The 20,952-nt window shown below is 40.3% G+C and overlaps 1 protein-coding gene across 1 annotated transcript in view; it reads right to left on the reverse strand.

Moving 5' to 3' along the window:
* The window catches only part of si:ch211-51h4.2, a 411,729-nt gene that overhangs the window by 335,928 nt on the left and 54,849 nt on the right, over positions 1-20,952 (reverse strand). The window lies entirely within an intron of this gene.

The following is a 20,952-nucleotide window of genomic DNA, read 5'->3' on the forward strand; positions in this document are numbered from 1 at the left end:
TTTTTCTAGAGTTTACTTACTGAATGTATATCTTTCCAGAAATTAGCAACAGGAGTTTTTAATAGAAATATAGCAAGTACTGTAAAACTAAATTTTTCAGAATCTTATGATTTGACACTTTGATAGGACTTGACTTTTTAATGATCATAGACATGGAAGTGTTAAATGCTAAATGTGAAGTAGCTGTTCCTCTAAATATTTCAAAAAGTTAGAATTAAGGCCAAAAAGTTCTATCTTGCTCTCATCAGACCAGAGAATCTTATTTCTCACCATCTCAGAGTCCTTCAGGTGTCTTTTAGCAAACTCCATGCGGGCTGTCATGTGTCTTGCCTCTCCTCAGTGTGTGGAGACAACCAGGCACTGCTCATCACTTGTCCAATACAGTCCCCACAGTGAAGCATGGCGGTGGCAGCTTCATGCTGTGGGGGTGTTTTTCAGCTGCAGGGTCAGGATGACTGGTTGCAATCGAGGGAAAGATGAATGTGGCCAAGTACAGGGATATCCTGGACAAAAACCTTCTCCAGAGTGCTATGGACCTCAGACTGGGCCGAAGGTTTACCTTCCAACAAGACAATGACCCTAAGCACACAGCTAAAATAACGAAGGAGTGGCTTCACAACAACTCTGTGACTGTTCTTTAATGGCCCAGCCAGAGCCCTGACTTAAACCTAATTGAGCATCACTGGAGAGACCTAAAAATGGCTGTCCACCAACTTTTACCATCCAACCTGGCAGAGGATCCCCAAATCCAGGTGTGAAAAACTTGTGGCATCTTTCCCAAGAAGACTCATGGCTGTATTAGCTCAAAAGGGTGCTTCTACTAAATACTGAGCAAAGGGTCTAAATACTTAGGACCATGTGATATTTCAGTTTTTCTTTTTAATAAATCTGCAACAATTTCAAAAATCTTTTTTGTCTGTCAATATGGGGTGCTGTGTGTACATTAATGAGGAAAAAAAATAATTTAAATGATTTTAGCAAATGGCTGCAATATAACAAAGAGTGAAAAATTGAAGGGGGTCTGAATACTTTCTGTACCCACTGTATAGGGAGGCATGCCGGGGTGTGACAGAGTGCACTGACTCTTTTTCTCCCTTGCCTGTAGACCGTTCCCGGGGGATACCACCTGGCTCTCCTGACATCACTTCCGGGACCGAGTCAATGGAAGTCGACCACACCAGCTCCAGTCCCTCTGATGTCACGTCCGGCTATGATCCAATGGTGGAAGACCACGTGCTTGATCCATATGACCTCACTTCCTGTCTTCCCCTTTAAAACCTGCCCCTTTCCCCTTTTTCCTCAGTCTTGTTGTGGACTCAGTTGTATGCACTTCAGTGCTGATTATTTTGCTGAAACGACTTTTGCAGCCAGGATACCACATTACACGGGTGGCTGCCCCAAACCTTTATCTGTCCATGCCTCCTTCTTGTGACAATATATATATATATATATATATATATATATATATATATATATATATATATATATATATATATATATAATATAGTCACGCACAAGCGCATGGGGAGCAGCTGAAGGACCCAATGCGCATCGCGACAACCTGCGCCAGGGGACAAAGGCGGGGTACTAACCTCTCTCTCTCTTCTCCCATAAAAAGGACAAAGCGCCATCGCCATGATCCATCTAGCATCAACAAAACTCCATCACTTCTGGGTTCTTTCTCTCCTCTGGTCCCCCACAAGACATAGAATAACTAGACGCCTCATGACCAGCAGAATCGTACGTCAACATCGCCGCCATATTGCGAGTGGCACTGCTGTGGAGTGAAGTAATGCATGAGATGCCACACACATGTTCTGCTTGGGATTTCACAAACCGCTGTACGCTCCAAACCAGATCCCAAGGGATTACATTTCATAGGTAAGGCTGAACAATTGTTTTGGTTATATTTGGCCATTTGAAAATCCCGTTTTATAATCTTTACTTTAGCTATGCATTTATGTGCTCAAGTGAGCCTCCAAACGACGTTTTGGCTAAACGTATTTAGGCACTAACTATGTAGATTGTTGTTAGCTGTTAACATTTCTCAAACTTGATGATGCTTTATTCTCAAGGAGCACATTGAGGAAACACACTTTGAAATTGACAACCATCATTTTATGCGCATGTCTTTAGTTGTGTCTGTCTTCCACAAACTAAGGCTGCACCATATTGTCAGACTGAATACTCTCAAATTACAAGATCTGAGTGAGCAAGAGGGAGTGTAAGTCTGTAGGAGATCAGTGAGGTAGGGGAGAGCTTTAAATGTTAAGAGCGGTATTTTGTATTGTATTCTGTAGTTAACAGGGAGCCAGTGAAGCTGAGAGAGAATAGGTGTAATATGTTCAGTGGATTATTAGATTTTATTATCCTGGCAGTAGAATTTTGCAGAAGTTGTAAGCGATGGATATGTTTTTGTGGGATGCCAGATAGAATAGCATTACATTAATCTATGCGTGAGGTGACTAGGGCATTAACCAATACTTCAGTACTGTGTTGCGTAAGAACAGGACGAAGTCTAGAAATGTTTCAGAGATGGAAGAAGGCAGCCCGAGAAATGTTACTTATATGGGAGGAATTATTTAATAATAATAATTATAATTATTATTATTTAATAATTGCCATTATTAGTGTATAAATGGATATAAATAATTGCATTTAAACGATTTTGTTATATGTAAACAATACTGTTTTAAACGTTATTGTTTTTTCATTAGAAAACTCGGTTTCCACGTTTACATGTATTAGTTTAAATGGCACTTTTGCCACTCGCAATAAGGCTGACACGCTGACGTATCATGTCGACTGGGAATTACAGTGAATGTGGCGTCTATCTATATATGTCTATTGATGACATCCACTACCCATCCACCACCACGCCTTCCCTGCATTCCACATCCCTAATTTCCTGTCCACCTCTTTATAATGTCCGTGCAACCATCCCTGATTGTCTGATGCAATTTTCTGAGGTTTTTTTTGAGATTCTGATGACCTTTTATTACAGTATACAGGGCCTAAAAAACCCAAACCTTTATAACTTGTTTGTCTGATTATTACAATACAGTATACAGTATATATATAGTATAATTAAGAAAATTTAATTAAAAAAATTATTGTTCCAAAACATTAAAACTAGAATTACCAGACCCTACGAGAAAACTCGTAAATATGGCCCACCTTAGATCCGTTCTCACCTCTCCGTCAGCCTCTTTTGCCTGTAAATGTGCCAATTAAGACAAGCAGCAAGCAGCCGGCTATTCCATCCCCCACCGTCGCAGAACGTTCACTAAGTTTTCCCAGCTCATGCCTTGTTTGATTATCTGGGAGTGAGTGAACTGCTGGAGTTTTAGAGTGGAAATAATAGATCGTTATATGGAACACATGCATTTCATGTGTGTTTTGTTTCTACAGTAATCTGCGTAAACACATTGTTAAAAAAGAAACTTTTTCATATTTAAGTAATAAATGCTACAAAATGTAGGCATAAACTATAGAATGTGTGAAGCCTGAAGTCCAAAGATCAAATAAACACTTTAACTAGGGAATCCATTCCCTGGGAATGAAACTGCTGTAATTCCCGGGAAACCGGGAATGGCCAAGTTCGCATATATAGCATGTAAAAGTGTAAAAATCGATCAGGAAATAACAGAGTTATAGTTGAAAACCGAAGACTTCATGGACATCTGTCAGACAACAGCTTTAAACAGCAACTTGAAATTGCAATACGTCAGTCTGTTGCATCCGTATTATCTGTGCCAAGAAACTTGCCATCACAGAATGATGACAAGAAACTGGATGCAGTTTCGAACAGCGTCAGATTGGGTGTACTGTATATTCAAATCTGATCTGACGCTGTTCATTTTCAAATAATATTGCATTAGTGTGATGATGTTTTCACATATATTGTCTCTTTCTTTAATCTTTCGGTTTGTAATCAGTGACCACGTGTTTTTTTTTCCCCGATCTTGCCAGTCCCCACATGTTGTTGTATTCTGTTTCTTTTGTACTCCAGGACATGCAGAGGACAGAATAGTACAGAGGCTAAAGTTCAGCGCTATATGCAATCATCAGATTCAAATGTTAACAGTTCACATACACGCAAGGATTGTCATTCCTACATTTACAACATGTGTACCTGTTACAATGTACACACTTCTCACTATGTTGTGGCTTCTATTACACACGTGAAAGAAAGAGACAATATATGTAAAAACATCATCGCACTAATGCAATATTAATTGAAAACAAAGAGCATCAAATCGGGTGTAAATGTATGCTGGTGCTGTTACTTAGAGCCAGATCAGGAGCTTATTCAGTGCGCGCAAGAACATGCAGGTGGCCAGTTGCTGTGTGCTACAACATGCTGACGGTGATCAACACACAGGTACTGTGCAAGGTATGCACGGGGCCAATGAGAAAAGAAGAGTGTTCATGGCTCAGCTTGCAGAGGAACTTTGTCGTCGTATCTTACTAGAAAAGACAATGGAAAAAGAAAAGGAGGATTCAACATCGACAAGCTTCTGTTCCAGATGGACGCCTTCCCCAGGAAAGTAAACTGAGTCAGGACGATCCTTGCATGTGTGTGAACTGTTAATATTTGAATCTGATGACTGCATATAGTGCTGAAGTTACTGCTCTGTACTATTCTTTCCTCTGCAAGTCCTGGAGTACAAAAGAAACAGCATATAGCAACATGTGGGGACTGGCAAGATCAGGGGAAAAAAAACACACAGTCACTGATTATAAACTGCAAGATGTTAAGTGAATTAATATGAATAATATGAATAATGTTGCATCTGTGCCAAAGTTTTCCGCAATGTACTATACAGATCATAAAACAAATAATTCCAAATATCATATACTAGCAAAATACCCGCGCATCGCAGCGGAGAAGTAGTGTGTTAAAGAAGTAATGAAAAAGAAAAGGAAACATTTTGAAAATAACGTAACATGATTGTCAATGTAATTGTTTGGTCACTGTTGTGAGTGATGAGTGTTGCTGTCATATATACAGTATATACTAGCCAACCCGCGGCGTAGCATACGCTGCATAATCAGGCAGCTTTTTAAATGATTTTTAAGCACAGAGGAAAAAATAAACATTCGAAAAATCCGTAATTTAATAAACCACCAAGAAAAGTAACATTGCAAAAATGCACGCTACGAAGCAACATACAATTGTCCGTGACTGAAAACCGGAGGTCGCCTTCTCCTTCAAAGCGAAGGGCGGGGTTGAACAGCTTCGTTCAGTACGCACTGCCGCTTATGTGCCGCCCCAACTCCCTACCTGAGTCGCTTTTGTCTGTGTACAGTCCACACGCACCTGTGAGTCACGTTGACTGTTAATTTTCCAAACACCGCCTCAGTCGGTTTCCACGTTGACTTTTCATTGTTCTTTGCGGTTCTGGGTGGTTTTTTATATATAATCCACCAAGTCACCCGACCGGGGGGGGTTACAAAGGGCAGGAACGTAATCAGTGTGAGCGTATGACTCACACGTACTGGGAATTTCTCGTTCGTGGGAAACAATTGCAACCCACGGTCTGCATCACGAATGGGGTTCAACGGCTTACCCACGCCGGGTAGACACACGTTGATCCATTCAGTGTAGCGCGCGTGCAGTACCGGACATACAAGTGCATCGCAGACCTGTTAATGGTCAATCTCACGTGGCTAAAAGCCACTTGTCCCTCTAAGAATTTGGACGCCGACTGCTGTTGGGTCGTGTAACTATTTAGCAGGCGGGAGTCTCGTTCGTTTTCGGAAATAAGCATCCAAATCACTCCACTAAGAAAGAACTGCCATGCACCACCACCCACAGAATCGAGAAAGAGCTGTCAATCCTCTCCTTGTCCGGGCCAGGTGAGGTTTCCTGTGTTGAGTCAAATGAAGCGAAAGGCTCCAGATCTGGTGGTGCCCTTCCGTCAATTCCTTTAAGTTTCAGCTTTGTAACCATACTCCCCACCCTGAACCCAAAGACTTTGGTTACCCGGTTGGCTGCCCGGCGGTCATGGGAATGCGCCGCCGGATCGCCTGTTGGGGCCTGCATTGGTGAATCAGGTGAGACGGTAATGAAACAGAGGCACAGGGCTTATTGGTTTTTAAAGACTGCTTTCTTCATTGGGTTTTAACCAATGCACGGAACGAACCAACACACAATCGCGGAGGGTGGAACGGGAGGAGAGGAGGACGACATCCACTCCGCTCCCTCCGTCATGCTAGTCTGCTGATTTCTCGTTCAGTATACACCGCCTGCTCAAGTGCCCACCTCCAACTCGTCACTTTCGAGGCGTTGTCGTCTTTGTACAGTGCAGATGCACCTGTGAGGCTAGGGTTGCTACCCGTCGTTTAAAATACGGAATCGTCCCGTATTTGAGAATGAAATTGCGCGTTCCATGGTCTTGGCCCCCAAGGGATGTGGCCCCCGCTGCAGCATGCGTCCCTTATTTGTTTGTATTAAAAGTGGTAACCCTACTTGTGACTCACGAAGACTTTTCATTGCTCTGTGCGGTTTTGGCTGCCTTTCTATATATAATTCACCAAGACACCCGACCACGGGGGGGTGTGTGTACAAAGTGCAGGAGCATCTAAGAAGACGCATGTTTGTCGCGGATGCGAATTGCTGTATGTAGCGTGTAAATCAGTTTGCTATGAGCAACAGTTTCGTCAATGACATTTCTCCAAAAAAACCCGACTGACAGAAACAAACAGTTACCTGAAGCTGGAATTTCTATAACATTAAAAGAAGTGTTGTTTCCATGAAATACATTTGAAGCGGTAGCCATGTAGGGCAAAAGAATAGTCAATGTGGCTCACAGCTGGGTTTGGACCGCTGCACAGACCAAAGCGAGTGAGTATGTGTTTGATGAGCTGTTTGATTTGGCGGGCAGTGGTCTGAGGTGCGTTCCTGAGCACGTGGGAGGAGGGGTAGAGTTTGTGGGCGGGGCTTCGTTGTTCCTTTCGCATGGTTTTTCATGGTGGACGCAGTTGGTGTCGAAACCGAAAAGAATAATGAAAAGTCAACATGGCTTAGACGTGCATGTGGACTCCTTGCACAGACGAAAGGGGCTAACTGGGTGGTCGGTGAGTTTTTGCGTCAGGGCACATGGGTAGGCAATGTGAATGCGTAGAGAGCGAGGGTAGACGCGGGTCGGTGAAAAAGGAGTGTTGGTGGCCAGGAAAACGTCTTCCGTGTTCCTTCAGGAGCATCTAAGAAGACGCATGTTTGTCGCGGATGCGAATTGCTGTATGTAGTGTGTAAAACAGTTTGCTATGGTGCAAGCGGTCATGCATTGTAACCGAAACCTCGTAGACTGCTTACTTCATTGTGTTTTAACCTCAGTTGTAAAGGAATGTTTTAAGGATCCCATGGGATACCCCTCACAAACCGTTTCACACGCTGCATATGGCGATTCACCTCCGAGAGAAACATGCCTCTATGAAGAGTCAACGTAGCTCGGAGGTGCATGACATGAACATGGCATTAACCTGACCTGCACCGCATGTGGCCTCCACGACAGACGAATATAAATGACACCACTTTTTCTGTGTCCTCGCGTCCGACTTGGTGGGTGTGGCCCTGCGAGTTGTCGTCATATCCAATGGTCTTGGAGTTGGTGGGTGTGGCTCCTTCCTGCGTGCGCCATAGGTGTCTCACTTGTCGGCGGCTTAGTGAATCCACGCCCCTTCCAGCGTGCTTTTCATGGTTGTCTTGCCTTAGTGAATTATATATATATATAGATATAAATATATATACTGTATATATATATATATACACACACACATATAAACATATATATATACATATCTATACATATACACATATATATAAACACACACATATATACATACATATACAAACCGGATTCCAAAAAAGTTGGGACACTAAACAAATTGTGAATAAAAACTGAATGCAATGATGTGGAGATGGCAAATCTCAATATTTTATTTGTAATAGAACGTAGATGACAGATCAAACGTTTAATCCAAGTAACTGTATCATTTTAAAGGAAAAATATGTTGATTCAAAATTTCACGGTGTCAACAAATCCCAAAAATGTTGGGACAAGTAGCAATAAGAGGCTGGAAAAAGTAAATTTGAGCATAACGAAGAGCTGGAAGACCAATTAACACTAATTAGGTCAATTGGCAACATGATTGGGTATGAAAAGAGCTTCTCACAGTGGCAGTGTCTCTCAGAAGCCATGATGGCGTTCTATGATTTATGTTCTATTCTGAATAAAATATTAGAAGTTGGCACCTCCACATCATTGCATTCAGTTTTTATTCACGATATGTATAGTGTCCCAACTTTTTTGGAATCCGGTTTGTATATATCTACATATATACACATACACATACATACACACACATATATACACACAAATACATATATATATACATACACACACACATATATAAACATATATATATACATATACATACATATCTACATATATACACACATATATATATATATATATATATATATATATATATATATATATATATATACATACACTCTTTGGGGTGCGAGCAACTGTTGCTGGGGGTGGCAGAATCCATCAAGGAAGAAAAATGAAAAACATTATTTGTACAAAATCTTAATTTATTTATCCATTCCTAAATAATTAAATGGGCAGGCTATTTCAGTATCAGTGCAATACGCTGTTTGTTAAAACAGATGACTCCGCTCTTACGTGCAAGTCTGCGTGGATATTATGAACTATCGTATCTGTTCAAGTTCTATTTAAATTTTAAATAGAAGCAATTTTTATTTAGTCGACAGAAATATCTTTGGTAGGAATGTAAGTTAAATGTAGGCATCATTGCATACATTTTTCTTCACCATACAAATGTAAAGAGTAAATCCGCCTTACATTTCAACCAAAGATATTTGTGTCGACTAAATCAGGGGTGTCAAACTCAATTGCACAGGGGGCCAAAATCCAAAACACACTTTAGGTCGCAGGCCGAACAGGATAAACATTTATTGAACACACTAAAACTAAACTTTTAAAACAACTTTTTTGAACATAAATATGAATAAAAACAGACAGGAATATTATTCGAATAAATCAACTCAAACCTTAAATAACTTATAATATTTTGCTCTCCATAAAATATATCCTGTCAAAATTATACAAATTCAAATATGAACATGCTGCATAACAAAACCTGGAAATATAAATAAAATTTGTTCTTTTCAGCAATAACAAATCAAATCATTCAGTTGTCTTTGCTCATATGTCATTTTATCAGAGCTGGATGCCTGGCATCTTTTTTTGGCAACAAGTTCGTTTCTGTTTGGTGTGAGGTTCTGTGTTGTGGAGATTTTCAGGATGGACTGCAGGTGCTCATCAGTGAGGCGACTCCTGTGTGCTGTTTTGTTAGTCTTCATCACTGAGAAGAGCTTCTCACACAGATATGTGCTACCAAACATGCACAAGGTTCGAGCGCATGTAGGCGGAGCTGGAGCATTTCTGCGGGAATGGAGTGAATAAACTGTGCGGGCCCTGCAGTATCGTACTTTGCCTTCAGTGTGCCATTACACTGCAGCTCAATCACCTCCATCTGAATCTGCACAGGTGCAGTTTCCACATCGACGGCAAATGGGTTGCGAAACAACTCAAAATTCTTTTTTTGTTCTTCAAAGTCACCAAAGTGCCGTGCGAACTCAGCGCGCAGTGTGCTCAGTTTATCAGAAAAGTGCGTATTTGGGAACACCGTTGTGCCGACTTGGTTCAACATTACTTGGCAACAGGGAAAGTGGGGCAAGTTGCACTGGTGCATTTGTGTCTCCCATAAAAGTAGCTTCACTTGAAATCACTTTGTGATTTTGCACGGGTAAAAACGTCTGCTGAAGTGTCAGATTCTTCTTTAACTCTTCTGCTTTCTGTATCTTGTGCATTGCATTCAGGTCTTTCAGGTTATCTTGATGTTTTGTCTCATAGTGCCGTCTTAGATTAAATTCTGTAATTACAGCCACATTAGCTCCACAAATGAGACACACGGGTTTACCGGCAATGTCAGTAAACATATACTCAGCCTCCCATCGGTTTTTAAAGGCTCTATGTTCAGAATCACCTTTTCTCTTCGGCATCGTGTGGGCTAGCTTCGCAATAACTTGCAGCATCATAAGCTAGACTTGATTAACGCGTAAGTGTTGGCAAGGCAGCTGAAGCGCTGCATTATGGGATCTGTAGTTTATTGTGTTACCAGCGCTTCATATCCCGGGCCATTAATAACAATAATATATAAAATGACCTCTCGGGCCAGATATAATTACACGCCGGGCCGGATGTGGCCTGCAGGCCCTTGAGTTTGACACATATGGACTAAATAGAACTTGAAAATATATATTTTTTCAAATGTGATCGCGCAATTCAGATCAAGTTGACGCGCACTACAGTACATCGAGCCCGCGTGCTATTGTGGTTTTGCCTGCGTGCCTCAATAAGTTACCCTCCCCTCACTCTTACTTTTTTACCGTTCATCTAATGAATACACTGAGTATGGCTTTACCAAAACAATCATTGATCGCAAATAAAGTATCCATTATTCATAAAGCTTCAATTGGTGATCTGTCTTTCTGCGTTAACCGCATATTTTTTCATACGTCTCAAACCAATGGGATGCGAGGCTAAAATGAATCGGGAAGCGCGCGTACATACTCAGTGCATCCCCACTCGGGAATCGAACCTCGGACGTCGGCGCTAGAGCGAAGCCTCTACTATTGCGCCACGGCGTGTTGTTTGTCTAGTTGAGCGTAGCAGTGTAATTTGTTTTTTGTTCAGCACTATTTGGAACTGTTGCTTTTTGTCTGCGCACTGCGTCAGTTCACATGAGCCGCTGAATATGGTTTTATATGTCACTCGCTCGCTTCTAATTGTTTCGCTGCCTTCTTAATTATATAATGCATGTTTTCTTTAGCGCTTTTTGGAGCTCTTCCTGGTTTTCTATGTACTGCGTGATTACGTGGGAGGCGTGATGATGTCACACGAAACTCTGTCCCCCACGGCTTTCGAGCTCAACTCCATTACAGTAAATGGAGAAAAATAGCTTCTAGTTATGACCATTATGCGTACAATATCGAAATGAAACCTGCCCAACTTTTGTAAGGAAGCTGTAAGGAATGAGCCTGCCAAATTTCAGCCTTCTACCTATACGGGAAGTTGGAGAATTAGTGATGAGTCAGTGAGTCAGTGAGTGAGTCAGTCAGTCAGTCAATGAGGGCTTTGCCTTTTATTAGTATAGATACCTATGTCTGTGTTTTTTTTTGACATCATAGACCATAAGGTGCATACTAATTCAGCGTTTTCAGATTCAGATTCAGCAGCGTTTGTGTGTCAGGTTTAATCCCTCCAAATGAGAGAATGTCCAGTTCCATTGTCTCAAAACACAACTCACATATCCAGTTATTCCCACTTTCAAATAAAAACTAACAGTGTCAGATCCCTTAGTATGTATCGTGATCGTGATTTAGAGAGAATAAAAGTGAAAAAAACGGTAACTTTTACAAGTCCTATAAATGTACACTGTGTGTTACAGACGCAAACTAAGTGTGTGTGTGTGTACTGTATAATATTAAGAATAAGAGCAGGTCACTACTGAAAACGGCAAATATAGGAGTGAGTCAGGATCAAACCAGGGACTCTTGATTCCAAGTCAGTAAATCTTACCGCTACACCACAGAAGCTGTTATCTTTTCCTTGAACCTTTTGTGAAAGTGTTTACTTGATCTTTGGACTTCAGGCTTCATACATTATATAGTTTATGCCTACATTTTGTCATTCATTACTAAAATATGAAAAACGTTTCTGTTTTAAAAATGTGTTTACACAGATTACTGTAGAAACGGAACACACATAAAATCTATTATTTCCACTCTAAAACTCCACTTGAGTGCCAGATAATCAATCAAGACATGAGCTGGGAGAAGTTTGTGCACGTTCTAAGTCGGTGGGGGGATGGAATAGCCGGCTGCTTGCAGCTTGTATTTATCGGCACATTTAGAGGACAAAGGATGCTGGCGGAGAGGTGTGAACGGATTTAAGGTGGGCCGGATCTACGGGTTTTTTCGTAGGCGCTGGTAATTTTAGTGTTAAAGATGTTTCTACACTGCTTTACTGGTTTGTTCTAAATTCAGATCATAAGTCACATTATCAATAATTTTTCAAAAAATTTTGTAGTATGGCTCTCTTTCCATGATCTGCCCTTTTACTGTTATTCAGAGAGGAGAAGGAAGGGATCAACTGAAATCTACATTCACACCTTCTGATTTATAGATATTTACTCGATAGTTTACCTCTTTTTTACTCGATTGTTTACTCTTTTGTAAGTCACTTTGGATAAAAGCATCTGCTAAGCTAATAATTGTAAATGTAAATGTAAATTTAGCACTTGAAAATAACTTCCACAATAGTTGACAAAATCAGCAGTAGTACATCCATTATTGTTCTTTTTTTATTTTCTAAAGGTTACTAATAAACAGAGACATCTACAAATTTTAGGATACGCCTCTTTCTTTTAGTTCCAATTAGTTGTTTAGATGCCAAAAAAATAGAATAAGAGACAGGCAGAAGTCCTTAGGTGAGACAGTGAATGAATGTAGCTTACCAAAAAAGCATCCATTCATGCACATGCTTTACGTTCCGTAAGCAAAAAATACATAAACAGTTTGCAAAATATCAATAATTGCTATCGTTTTGCTGATGCATTTAAATTAGTGCGTTTAAACAGTACATCATAAATGTAACCTTTAAATTGTGGTACAAAGAACCTTGGTTATTCCACCATTTCAGTTTAAAATGCATTCAGTCAAGTTCTAACAAGACTATGAGAGGCATTCTTTTCAGGTCAGAGAGACTGCAGCTTAATGCTACTTTTACGTTGAAAGATAGAAACGTATTGCACCCAGTTGGAAATAAACATGAAAAGTATCTGTTTGCCATTTGACAGAAACTGGAGTAAAACATAAATGAGGTGTGTAACTATTTGGTTTGTGTTCCATTAGTCAATACTTAACTGGTTTATTAAGTGTTGCAACACCATTTGACATTACAGAATAGTAGATACAGCCTAAAGGTGTATCACAGTGGCTACATGGCATCATCTGCAAAACACCTGTCAGGTTAAATGTTTTTGTCATATTCTCAAAACCAGCCACTTGACTGTCAACAGATTAAGCTGGGTAGTAAGGGCTAAAAATGTGTGCCAGGAATACAAGACAAGCTGAAGTGTTTTTGTTTTTAAATTAAAGTATAATATATATATATACAGTATATATATACTGCTCCAAAGAATTAAAGGAACACTTTTTAATCAGAGTATAGCATAAAGTCAATGAAACTTATGGGATATTAATCTGGTCAGTTAAGTAGCAGAGGGGGTTGTTAATCAGTTTCAGCTGCTGTGGTGTTAATGAAATTAACAACAGGTGCACTAGAGGGGCAACAATGAGATGACCCCCAAAACAGGAATGGTTTAACAGGTGGAGGCCACTGACACTTTTCCCTCCTCATCTTTTCTGACAGTTTCTTCACTAGTTTTGCATTCGGCTACAGTCAGTGTCACTACTGGTAGCATGAGGCGATACCTGGACCCTACAGAGGTTGCACAGGTAGTCCAACTTCTCCAGGGTGGCACATCAAGGTTTGCTGTGTCTCCCTGCACAGTCTCAAGGGCATGGAGGAGATTCTAGGAGACAAGCAGTTACTCTAGGAGAGCTGGAGAGAGCCATAGAAGGTCCATAACCCATCAGCAGGACCAGTATCTGCTCCTTTGGGCAAGGAGGAACAGGATGAGCACTGCCAAAGCCCTACAAAATGACCTCCAGCAGGCCACTGGTGTGAATGTCTCTGACCAAACAACCAGAAAGACTTCATGAGGGTGACCCAAGGGCCCCATGTCCTCTAATGGGCCCTGAGCTCACTGCCCAGCAGCATGCAGCTCGATTGGCATTCGCCATAGAATACCAGAATTGGCAGATGCACCACTGGTGCCCTGTGCTTTTTACAGATGAGAGCAGGTTCACCCTGAGCACGTGACAGAAGTGAAAGGGTCTGGAGAAGCCATGGAGAACATTATGCTGCCTGTAACATCATTCAGCATGAGCAGTTTGGTGGTGGGTTAATGATTGTCTGGGGAGGCATATCCATGGAGGGTCACACAGACCGCTATAGGCTTGACAAAGGCACCTTGGCTGCCATTAGGTATCAGGATGAAATCCTTGGACCCATTGTCAGACCCTATGCTGGTACAGTGGCTCCTGGTGCACGACAATTCCTGGCCTCATGTGGTGAGAGTATGCAGGCAGTTCCTGGAGGATGAAGGAATTGATACCATTGACTGGCCACCACACTTTCCTAAAATAAATCCAATAGAACACCTCTGGGACATTATGTTTTGGTCCATCCAATGCCACCAGGTTGCACCTCAGACTGTCCAAGAGCTCAGTGATACCCTGGTCCAGATCTGGGAGGAGATCCCCCACAACACCATCTGTCATCTCAGGTCCAGATCTGGGAGGAGATCCCCCACAACACCATCTGTCATCTCATTAGAAGCATGCACCGATGTTGTCAGGCATGTATACAAGAACACAGGGGCCATACAAAGTGCTGCGTACAATTTTGAGTTGCTGCAATTAAAATTTGGCAAAATGGACTAGCCTGCCACATAATTTTTTCACCCTGATTTTTGGGGCGTCTTTGAATTCAGGGCTCTGTAGGTTGATCATTTTCATTTCCATCAAACGATGTGGCATCCTTTCATTCCTAACACATTACCCAGTCTATATCAGTATAGATGTCCAGGAGGATTTCTTTTTCCCATTGAGATCTGATGTGTTTTCAAAGTGTTCCTTTAATTTTTTTGAGCAGTTTATATATATATATATATATATATATATATATATATATATATATATATATATATGTCAGTGTATGTGTGTGTGTAGGTTTTTTATGTATGTATGTATGTATGTATGTATGTATGTTCACTTCCGAACGGCTGGAGTGACTTTCATGAAACTTGGTACACGTGTTTCTCATTGGTCAACTAAAAATACTGTAGAGTGAAATCAACTATAATCCACCCCCTTCTGCGTAGGGTGGGGGGTGATCTTGCGGTCTTGTATGCATGTTATCATCCAGGTGACACTCATTGGAGGTGACTGCCAGCATTCTGTATGTTTGAGCACCACCACCTCCCAGTTGCTTTTGAAATTAAATACAGTTGGCCGGTTGCTAACATCAACTGGATGATAATATACATACAAGACCACAAGACAAACACATTAGTGAGTCTTCATTATTTGTTAATTTATATTTATTTTTAAAGTTGTTGTTTTTTTTAAATCTATATTTTTCTCATATTTTCCTCCCAGGCAACGCTGGGTATTTCAGCTAGTATCTGTTGTATTATAGACTTGTAGAATATAACTTAACATATAATTAAATATAATTATTAACAGATATATAAAAATTTGCATAAAATTAATACAACTGAACATTTTTAATCTTCACTTTATTTATATTTTATATAAAATTCTTATATTTATTTTTGTGAAGCAGTAGCTAGCACGCACTTCCACCAAGGCATGAAAATTGGCCTCAAAAGTTGCCACGTCCTTTATCTCTTGTCAGCCCACTGAGACAGACTAAAATATTCTCATTGTACAGCCACTGGCTGCCAATTTATGTTGAGCGCTGTCTATCCTCTGAGGTGAAAAGCTCACCAGAGACAAGTTAGCACAAATTTGTTGAATTCGAATCACAACAACAGTGAGATGCTTTATTTTTGACAGTCCTGTTCAGAAACCATCATGGGCACACTCACCTTTGAGGACTTGACTTCTGACAGTTGCAACTGGTGTGCCCTCCATGTGGGGCTGTAAAACTCAAGCCTGCATAGTAACTGAACTAGTCTGTGCAACAATGAAAGCGTTTAACGTCAAAAAACAAAGTCAGTCATACAATCAAACACTTATGAGCAGACTTACTCACTTCCTATTAAATATGTAAGCTGTTTTTAAGAAAGAACTAATGTGCAAACACAATCTGTGCTGCATGATTAAATCAAAGACTTTGAAATGAGCAGGGATTTTTATTGTGAGTCATGAGTAGTGATTTTGATACTTCTTTTCAGTAACAGCAGATCCTTATTTACATATTCCTCTAGTATCTGAGTGCTTTAATTTAGATTCCAGTTTGTTCCCACAGCTCAAAGCATACATACTGTTCTACTGTATTCACCTGGCTCTACAAACACTGTGGTGTGTGTGAGAGAGTGACAGTGCCCTCTAAAATTTGACTCCAACTTACTGCTGACATAGGATATTGGGTTTATGCATATTCTCACACGTGTGCAATTGGGAGACAATTTCAGGGTTCGTCTACTGGTAATTTCACTTACTGCATCTTCTTTCCTCTTGCTCTCAGACTAGAAGAACAACAGCATGAGGAGCAGTGACATCACTTCCGGTTCTGGCAACTTGAACCCATCCCTTATACCAAGGCTGTCTTAAATAGAACACCACCACCATATCCCAGCAGTTGATGGAGTCAGGTCTACAAAGAATTTTCACTACAGTGCTAACTGCTGTTATTTTTGACCAACCTTTTTCATCATTCAGGGCTCACGATTTGGTGCCCAATCTCTTTACCACTGTTTGCCTTTATATCTTACTATATTTCCACAGATCAACCACAACATTAGAACCACCTGTCAAGTATTGTGTAGGTCCCCCTCTGGACGTCAAAACAGCACAGACCCATCAGGACCTCTGATGGTGTTCTGTCGTGTCTGTCCGAAAGACATTAGCAGCAGATCCATTACGTCTTATAAGTTGTGAGGTGGGGCCACAATAAATCAGACTTGTTTTTCCAGCACATCTCTCAAATACTTGATTCGATTGAGATCTGAGGAATTCGGAGACCAGGTCAACACCATACACTCTATGTTATGTTCCTCAAACTATTGCTGAGCAATTTTTGCATTGTAGCAAGGTGCATTATCCTTCTAAAACAGGCCAGTGTCATTAGGGAATACACTGCCATGAAGGGTTGTATGTTGTTTACAACAGTATTTAGGTAGGTGGTACGTGTCAAAGTAACATCCACATGACTATCAGGACTCAGTTATTCCCAGCAGAACACTGCCTCTGCCTGCTCGCCTTGTACCCATAGTGTATCCTGCTGCCATCTCTTCCCCAGGTGAACAACACACGTATATTGGGCCGTCCCCATGATCTAAAAGAAAACATGAGATCAGGGCACCTTCTTCCATTGCTATGCCTATTGTAGGCACTTTCAAAGGAGAATAGGGGTCAGCATTGACACTCTCACCATTTTGTGGCTACACAGCCCCATACACAGCAAGCTGTTATGTCCTGTGTATTTCTCTCATGGCCATAATTAAGTTTTTCAGCAATTTGTGCTACAGTACCTCTTCTGTGGGATCAGGCTAGACCAGGGGTCCTCAATCACGGTCCTGGAGAGCCGCAGTGGCTGCAGGTTTTTGCTCCAACCCAGTTGCTTAATAAAAAGCACTTATTGCTAAAGTAACACTTCTGCTTTACTTTAGTGATTTTGAGCCCTTATTACTTAATTTTGTCTTAAAAAGCTATTTTAATTGCTCCTTATTATCAATAACATGCAAATGACAAGAGAGAGCAGCATTTCTCCATTTAGCTTATTTACATTTACACCTGTGTGTATTTATCTGCACTATTGGGTTTAATTAAATACTTGGAAGAAAAATTAAGAGAAAAAAGTGAAGGACTGAGAATTACTCGTCCATTTTAGCCTTCAAATCATTTGCATGATAGAAAGGGAAAGAAAATCTAAGATATGAGAATGACCTGACATAGCAGAGTTAATTTAATTTCATAGCTCGTTAGTGCTTTATTGGCAAGAATTGCTTTCTAATTAAGCAACCAGGTCAGAACAAAAACCTGCAGCCACTGCGGCTCTCCAGGACTGGGATTTAGGACCCCTGGGCTAGACAAGTCAGCTGCAGCCTCCTATGTGCACCAATGTGGTCATGACCCTGTCTCCCATTCATCGGTTCTCCTTCCTTGGACCAATTTTGGTAGGTACTAACCACTGCATACCAGTAACACCCCAGAAGACCTGCTGTTTTGGAGATACTCTGACCCAGTAATTAAGCCATCACAACTAGGCCCTTGTCAAAATGTCAGCCAGATCCTTATGGTAGCTTCCAACACATCACCTTCAAGAACTGGCTGTGCAATTGCTGCCTAATATATCTCACCCCTGGCTGATTGGTTTATATAGTAATTTTAACAAAAGAACCCTTAAGCAGAAACAGTAAGGTATCTTTTAAAGGTAAGCGTAATAATCACATTGCATTAACAGTAAACATAATAATGGTATGATGCAACTTCATACAGTATAACAGACAAATATTGTGTTCATGTTCAAAAGACCACCAAGTGACTTTGAACTCATAGCTAAACATACAAAGCAGTACCAGCATGCTTAGAAGATGAATAGCAAAGGGGTCAACTTTTGAGGGATTCAAGGAAGTACATTTTAATAAAGGATTATCTTTAACTGAGTAGCTTAATTACTTGTGACACCCTGTGTATCTTCTTCCTCTTCTTCTGGCAAAAAACATAAACCAGCAAAGTTCCTTTTACTCTGAACTGGCAGATTGTGATATTTGAACAGATGTTATCCTTGGAGGATTTCTTTTATCATAGATATGTACTTAAATGTTACTTTTAAGAATCTATTATCTTTATAAAGTATATGAGCACTTTCGAAAAAGACAAGTCAAATATGAAAGACAACCATGTCACTGACAGTAAAGTAACAGTAAAAGTAGTCCTGGAAATGAATATTTTTGAAAGTAAAAAAGCTCCAAAACAGAAGAGCCTGAGCAAAGCCAAAGATGCCCTCTAATCAGGATTTTTTCAGATCAGTAAACATGTGATGAAGGCTCCTGAAAGTGCAAGAACAATCAGATTTGGTTTAGAAATTATTACTTCTAGTTAACCTGCCATGCTGGTCCTTTACTTCACATGTACAAACTACAACAATAGGGACTGATATATCTTCACTACTGGGTGTTTCTGGTCTTTCTTACAAGTAACATGTAAATGTAAGTAAATAAAAAAGCAGAAGAATCTATGGTCACCTGAGCATGAAGAGGGAGACAATTTAAGGTTTAATTATGGTCTGACAAATACAGCAAATCCCACAGTCTACAGAACACCAGGCTTTAAAGGAGTAAAGGCCATCAAGAAGTGGGTATTCAGGATAAAGCAAGCAGCAATAAACTCATCACTCAACTAACATTTCAGATCCATAAAGAGAATGCAACATTTTAAATAAGAAGTTAATCTTACTAGCATTAATACAGTATTTGGTCTGAAAAAAATAAGCAAATTGTAAGTAGCTATAAGTAAATCACTAAATGTTTACTTTTTTGAATAAGAAAGGCTGGCAGTCACGCTACACTTTTCAGAAATCTTCTAATTAAAAATGCAAAGTAATCACTCTTTGCAAGAAAAATGTATGCAGTGCATGAAAAATGTAATATAAATTTTGAAATAAAATTAACAGCCCTGGCACACAGCTGTAAGAAGCAGCTTTACAAACTGGGTTAATTTGGGATGTGGGAGGTAATCTGAGCACCCAGAGAGAAGCGCTGCATGAAGTATTCTAAGTTCCAGCGGTTAAGTACCCATCAAGTCTTAGTCAAAATCACATTAATGACACAATAATAGAAAATAGTTTGCACACTACAACCATAGGGCACACACAAATCTCACAGACAGTAAGTATAATGTGTTTAAAAGCTTCATAGCCTTTTACTTCATTTATCAAGAAGATTTTAACCACTACTGAAGCTGCTTATTAATATTGATGATGGGTTTTTCCTTAGGCCTAATCAAACATATGGCTCTCTGGCTAAAACTTCCAGAATTGAGCATGAGAGTTTCTGAGTGTTGTGGCATAGACAATTTGTCTCATCAGTCCAAGTACTTCCATCCTGCAAATAGAACAACAGTGTATTATGAAAGAAGAATGGCCAGTCCAGGAGAAAACATCATAATCTTCCATTTTATTTCCCTGAGGATAAACAAATAAATGCATTAATGCATCAGAAGAATTACTGTCTTCTGAAGTTGGGTAACCCTACCTCTTGGTGCATTCTCAAGGACGAGGTGGAAAAGTGAATGACAGCAGTAACATACTACTTGCCATAGAAAAACCAAAATCCTAAGCAGTGAATGTATCAGAGTCAGGAACAACCAACATATAGGATAGTAGATAATGAAGAATAAAAAAAAATCTTTCAGCAGGAAGAAGACAGCTTCCATCTTTAATCAGGATGATCACTAGAAATGAGATAGCTGCTACATGACTGTGAGTCAGCCAGTTATGCAAGGATGACTAAACCAGACACCTATAAACTACAATGTGGACAAGACAAACAAAGGCAGCTTTTACACTTATGCTGGCTTGCAAGATGGAAAAAAACACAGGCAACTAGAAGATGCAAACTACTCAGATGCAAAACTCCTACTATCTTTCCGGATGGTGACTGAACAATAACAAGATAAAACCCTCCAATGGGGGTTGGCCAGATAATGAAAGATCAAAACAGCCACCCCTTGCTGGACAGACAATCTGACACATAGAGCAGCTGCCTTGGTACAATGAAACACAGACACAAAAGATACATCAGCATGTAGAATGAGAGATCAAGCAGAAATACACAAGATAAACCCTCCAATGGGGGTTGGCCAGATAATGAAAGATCAAAACAGCCACCCCTTGCTGGACAGACAATCTGACACATAGAGCAGCTGCCTTGGTACAATGAAACACAGACACAAAAGATACATCAGCATGTAGAATGAGAGATCAAGCAGAAATACACAGGCTCCAAGACAACAACCATTCAGCAAGAGACGGA

Source organism: Polypterus senegalus, chromosome 1 (genome assembly GCF_016835505.1).
Source record: "Polypterus senegalus isolate Bchr_013 chromosome 1, ASM1683550v1, whole genome shotgun sequence".
NCBI classification, from domain to species: Eukaryota; Metazoa; Chordata; class Cladistia; order Polypteriformes; family Polypteridae; genus Polypterus; species Polypterus senegalus.